Source organism: Numida meleagris, chromosome 17, assembly GCF_002078875.1.
Source record: "Numida meleagris isolate 19003 breed g44 Domestic line chromosome 17, NumMel1.0, whole genome shotgun sequence".
In the NCBI taxonomy this organism is placed as follows: Eukaryota; Metazoa; Chordata; class Aves; order Galliformes; family Numididae; genus Numida; species Numida meleagris.
The window spans coordinates 3,250,353-3,256,309 of record NC_034425.1 but is presented as its reverse complement, the minus strand read 5'-3'; the positions used below and the strand labels follow the sequence as shown (position 1 = coordinate 3,256,309).

Sequence of the window (5,957 nt, the reverse complement as noted above, 5' to 3'; positions counted from 1 at the left end):
CCCTTAAAGGCTCCCACCTCCCCCCTTCCCACCGAGTTCTGCCGGCTGCTCCCCGTCGCCCCAATCCCCCCCGTTATCCCAAATCACAATCCCCACGCAGCCCCGTCCCGCTCGAGTCCCGCACCCACGCGGCTGAGCCCCACCACTCCCGGACTCTTCGCCGCTCACCAGAACTTTCTTTTGCTCTTAGGCATCCCGAAACTCTCTCAGCAGAGCCCAAACCCCATCATGCAGTGGGGTAACGCTGCTCGCTTTGCAGCCAGGGAGCCAGAAAGCCCTCAGCCACTGCCACAAGGACAATGCGAGGCCAATATGGTGACAATCAGGGGACGAGGCCGCTGCAAGATGCCCTGCTCAGGGCAGTCCCAGCGCAGGCATCTACACCCTCAGGCTCAGTTGCTTTTTTAAGATCATGTCAGTGGAGCTCAACAAAGATGTTATCTGTCTCTGCGAGCTCTTCCTGCCCCATATCTTACACATCTCCCATCTTACAGCAGTGCCCCAGCACCGCTCTCGCAGCAGAGCTGGAGCTGTGTTGCAGGAAGCAGTGAGGGGCACAAACCCCTGCAGGACTCCAGTTCTGATCCCTCCTGTAAATTGGGGTACTCCCCAGTTTTAGGATGCCTGTGTCCAGAGGAGGGCCTGAAGATGATGCAAGTGGTAAGCAGGGTCCCATTTGCAGTCTTGGTACTTAAAGGGCCCCATTTCACAGCACAGCCTCTCCGGGCCACCCACGAGCACGTGGTATGCCCTTGTCCCTTCTTTTGCACCTCTAAAAGCATGCAGCAGCAGCATCACCAGACACACCCCCCCCTCCATGCCCAAAAGCAGAGACCTGCAGCCAGCATCACGCCATCAGCATCCGTGTCACCCTCTGTGTCACCCCGTCACCCTTCCTCACTTCCACCAGTGCTGGGCCCTCTTCCCCCCATCCTGCCCCAAACCCACAGGTCCTGCTGCCACTGGGCCAGGCTGGCGCTGCCCTGCTCCAGCAAAGTGCCACAAATAACAGCTTCGGAGAAACCTCCACCCTAACGCCGAGGCAGGAAATCCAGCCTCAATCTGCTTACACTGCAGCTGTGCGCAGCTTTCTGCTGGATTACACCACTTCTTTTTTTTTTTTTTTTTATGACTTAAAAAAGCCTTAACCCCTATCAATGGGCATTAGGGTTTTAATCTCCCTAATCTCCAGGAAAACCCAACGTGGGATGCCAGAGAGGGGTTTGCCCGAGGAGCAGCTGGGGCTGTTTGCAGGTCCCTGCAGCCTTGCAAGGACTCATGTAGGGCAGGAGCGGGATGCATGGCTGCAAACCACACTGCTTCCAGTGGGGAGGAGGACGCGCTCAGACACACGTGGGTTTTGCACAGTGGCCACCCCCAGGATTTGGGGCACCTCTCTGCTCCTGCACCAGGAGCTGGGCGTGCAGGACAGGCCCACGAGGAAGGAAGCAGCCTTATCCCTGTGCTGCAGATGAAGAGGAGGAGGACTGCCCAGGGTCACACACTGCGGAGCCAAGAACTGCAGCCAAGCCCCCGGCTCAGCTTCTAACCACAAAGCCATTGTTCCTCTCTCACATAAAAAAATTCGGGGTTAGGAGCAGTGCTGGTGAGGCTCTGTTGGTGTTGCAAGCACTACCAAGGGATCTGAACAAACTGCAGCAAGTTTTGGGGCAAATCCCAACCATTGTCCTTCATCCTGCAGCTGAGAACCACCACGACCTCCTGGCTCCATCCTGCAGCCCCACTGGGCACCACACACCGAACCAACAGAGCACAGCAATGTCCTGCCCTGCAGAAACGATGACAAAACATTTCCAGTTTCACTGCACCGCACTCATCCCCACTTTGAAGTGCAGCAGCGTTAGGGCTTAAGGAATCGTTTTCATGGCTTTAATAGTGCAGCAGTGCTGACCACCTGCATGTCCCTCGTGACTCTGATGGACACAGCAGGCTCTTGGCCACCTGGAAGTGCTGCCAGCTGTATTTATTATAATCACAGATCAATAGCAGTGGGAAAAGCACAGCCAGTGACCTTGGGGAGCACCAGCAAACTCAGTCGAAGCAGCGTGACTGAGAGAAGAGACATGGCCACACAGACAAGAAAACCAAAATTTAGGTTTTTAATGCTGAAAGAGCCCTGCAGCCTGCAATGCTCGGTGTGCTGTGAGGGGCAACACGGCTCTCCAGCCCCAAGGAAGGAAGGAAGGAAAGAAGGAAGGAAGGATGGATGGATGGATCATTTTGCAGGCGTGCAGCTGGCACCATGTCCTTGCCACGAGTCACCCCATGCTCCTGGTATCGCCCCCCCAGCAGTGCCCTTCCCTCTCGCAGCTTGCTCACAGGCTGTGCTTGGGCAATCCATCATTTCCCAGTGGGGAATGGGCTTTGCTAGAAGGTCGCTCCAGGGTCAGGAATGTTTGAAAAAAGCAGGAAGAAGAGATTTCTCCCAACATCCTCCTGCTTGCAGGGGGGCAACGGTTTGGCCACCAGTGTGCCAACTGGGACAGAGGACACTCAGCATCTTCAAGGACACTCTTCCCAGCCACGTGATGCGTGACTGGGGATGAGTTCCCTTGCCTGGCTGTGTGTTCCCCCTTCTATTTCCCTTCAGAGTTACGGAAGAAAGAATTTAGGGCACCCTAACCATGGAAAGAAAGAAACCTTTGCTCTGGCTCTGCAGGGCTGGGGTCAGTGGGATAACTGGGTGCAGCTGCCTGAGGGCCAGGGGTGCTGCATCTCTTTGCCTTGGGGTGATTGCATCTTCACATTTAACAGAGCAATGGGAAAATGCAGCAGGCGTCCATCACAGCCCGGCTGTCAGGAGCCTGTGAGCTGCTCTGGTGCCGGTTTGACTCAGTCCAGGGCCCCGCTGGGGAAATCCCTGCTGTGCTGTTATCAGAGCTGCCTGATAACCGGCATTGGGTCGCCCACAGCACGGAGCTGCCCCAACCACCTCTGCCTGCGCCAGAATGGGATGGGCCCTGCTGCTATTTACCTTTCACAGAGATACATATAAGCAGACCTGAGAGGAGCGACCCAGTTGGATCGTCTTCCGTAGCACAGCCTAAACAAAATACCAATCCAACAGACCCAAGCCCTGGGTGTGCATGGTGTGATGCTGATTAACACCCTTGCTATCTGTTCTGGGGGTCAGCCACCTCCACCGCAGCACAGCATGGAGCCACGCAGCCAGCACCCAGCTTCCCCAACTGCCTCCTGCCATCAGGCAGCCCAGGAGAAGTCCCCGTTGCTTAGCAAAGGGCCATTCATCCCTAAGCTTTGTGTTGCCCCGGGATCAGAAAGGGTTAACGTGCTGCAGCTGGGCCAGCAATGCCCAGGACAAAGAGAGGCTTCATGCCACGACGTCTCCGGCGCAGAACAAGGGGCCTTAATCCGATTCCCAAAGAAAATGTGGCTTTTACAGACCTGCTTTTTTTGAATCCATGGCAAGTGGAAGCGGGGCGGGGGTGGGAAGGGGAATCACTTCTGCATGGGTTTGTGGAGAAGCCGAGTTGGAGGAGGGCGGCAGCCCCCGAGCAGCGCCTGCACTGGGAGGACACAGAGACACGGCCATCTTGTCCTGGCCATGCCCCAAAGCACCCGCAGACCTCAGCACCATTTTCACATTATTTACCACAGAGCATCACTCTTGAGTTCCCACCTGGGCGACGCTCTCCCCATGCACACGGGCTGCCGGACCGCAGCAGGGACCAACAGAGGAGCATTTCCAGCACCACCCAACCTTCATGCCAAGACGCTGCTGGGAGCAGACGATGCTCCCACCCCACAGATGCGGATCAGCCATCCCTGCATTCACCCCCAGCACAGCACAGCACAGCACAGCCATGTCCCTGCAGTGAGCAGCATCTACAGCCCAGCCCTGCTGCCAGAGCTTGCTGCACCACGCTGTGCTGCTGCTGGGAGATGCTGCGTGCCACATGCTTTGGGCAGGCAGCCCTCAGGCTGTGTTTTCAGCATTAACTCTTTCAGCTGAATTGTTACGTTTAACAGCTGTGAGGTTCCATGCACCACCACTGAGCTACTCACAAGCCCCGCAGCCACACAGGTATTTTGTTCTCAACACAAAAAAAACCATGCAACGTATTCACAAAAGCATTCACAGCTCTGGAGCTATTGGCTGTGCAGTGTGCCACGTGCTCCAGGCATATTTTTCTGTCCCTGCCAGGGGGGTGTGAGCAAAGCATGCATCCTGCACAGCTGCACTCCTGGATGCTGTGTCCCACAGCCTGGAATCATGTCTGGACGGGGTAATAGCATTTGTTGGTTCCCGTAACCACACAGAGCAGCTCACTTATAATTGGGGTATGTGACCCAAAACTTGCCCTGTGCTCCTCTGCTCTGTGCATACCCTCCCCTGAAGCAGTGAGTGAATCCAGCACACAGTGCTCAGCTCACTGCAGGCTGGATGTCTGCAGGCTTCAAAGAGGGGTGAGCTGCAATGACCTCGATGTGGGGAAAGGCAGCCACAGGCTCTGTCAGTGCCCTCCGGCCCCGACCAGCTGCACACAGGGCCCAGTGTGCTGCAAAGGCTGTGGCACCACGCAGTGACAATGGCCCCGTTGGAGGCAGCTGGGGCAGGCAGCGCCTTCGCAGAGCTGGGGATGGCCTCAGCCCCAACGTGTCCAGCCTGGATGCTTCCTCCCTGGTGGAGTGTGGATTTAGACAAGGGATGGGTTTAGAAAGGAAGGTCTGGAGCTGTGCAGCACAAAGCATTTCCTGTCCGAGGGCACAGGCAGCAGCAAAACCCCAAAGTGTTGGGTGTGAAGGTGCTGGGTGACAACGTGTCCTTGGGGGTACAGCAGAAGAGGAGCAATTCCTGTGGGCACCCAGCTCACCACTTCAGTTACAAGCCCGCTGTGCCCGGCCCCCTGCCCAGAAACCTGAGCCCCGAGCACTCCCCTTGTGCTGCTCCGACGTGCGAGCTGCTGCTCTCCCACGACCATTGTGCAAGCAGCTGTCCCGAGTGGCAGGAGAAGAATAAGGAGCTGTTGTTAAAATATTAACAAACAAAAACAGAAAGGAGGAGAAGCATCCCCTCCTCCCTGGCTCTGACAATTCCCATCACCACAACAGTCCCAAAAGGCAGAGAAAGAGGCAGCGGTGAGCTCCACGGAGCCAGCAGCGATCCCAACCCCAGCAGGAGATGCTGCATCAGCCCCTTCCCACTGCCCACACAGACACAGACCGGACACCCCCGGGCTGGGGCAGGGCTCTCAACCTCAGCACAGACCCTACTGCTGAGAGCCCCAGCTTGGCACCACCAGCACCACTTTGTGCTGCAGGGCTGTGGGACCTGGGCACGGCGTGGGGTCCCAGTGAGCTTGGAGCCAGCACCCAGAGGTGCTGCGAAAGGAGCCCCCCGCGGGTTGGCATCCCTTGCACCGTGCCCAGACTGCTGCAGCCCCATGTTGCGATTCCCTTCTGCCGCCTCCCCTCCCCACGGCAAAACTCCAGCAAGGGAGCACAGCCCCGAAACGTGGGCAGGAGCAGCCCGGTGCCCACACGGAGCACGCGCAGCCTTCCAGCCCAAAAAGCCTCAGCGCAGGCCCTGACAAAGCGCTTTCCCGTGCCGCCGTCTGCGTTATGCCCATGGTATTTTCCCTCACTTCCCCCCACCCCCCCGCTCAGCACGGCGCTGCTCTCCCCGTGCCCTTTCACTTTGCCCTCCCCTCATCCCCTTGTGTTGTACGATCCCCACGTGCTGCGCACCCCCCAGCACAACCCCTGGGTGCGCATTTCTGCTCCCTGATGCCGGGGCAGCTCAGGCACAGACTTACCCAGAAGGACCGGGGGGAGGACACGCACTGCCCGGGATGCTGCAATGTGGCTCCCAGCTGCCTTCCGCCTCCGGAGCACGTGGGCTCGCTGCCCCCGCAGCTCCCAAACTTCTCCCAAGTTTTGCCTGACTCTCCCCAACAAGGGCGTGAAGCTCAGCT

At 57.7% G+C, this 5,957-nt stretch overlaps 1 protein-coding gene across 6 annotated transcripts in view; it reads right to left on the bottom strand.

Annotated features, from left to right (window-relative positions):
* SEPT9 (septin 9) overlaps window positions 1-5,957 on the bottom strand; it is a 95,989-nt gene that overhangs the window by 16,527 nt on the left and 73,505 nt on the right. Inside the window, exon 1 of one of the 6 annotated variants that reach the window (XM_021414537.1) lies at window positions 5,799-5,935. The exons of the other annotated variants lie outside the window; for them this stretch is intronic. The gene's annotated coding sequence lies outside the window, so the exon portion shown is untranslated. Of the gene's footprint in view, window positions 1-5,798; window positions 5,936-5,957 lie in introns of those variants that run through there. 6 annotated transcript variants of the gene reach the window in all.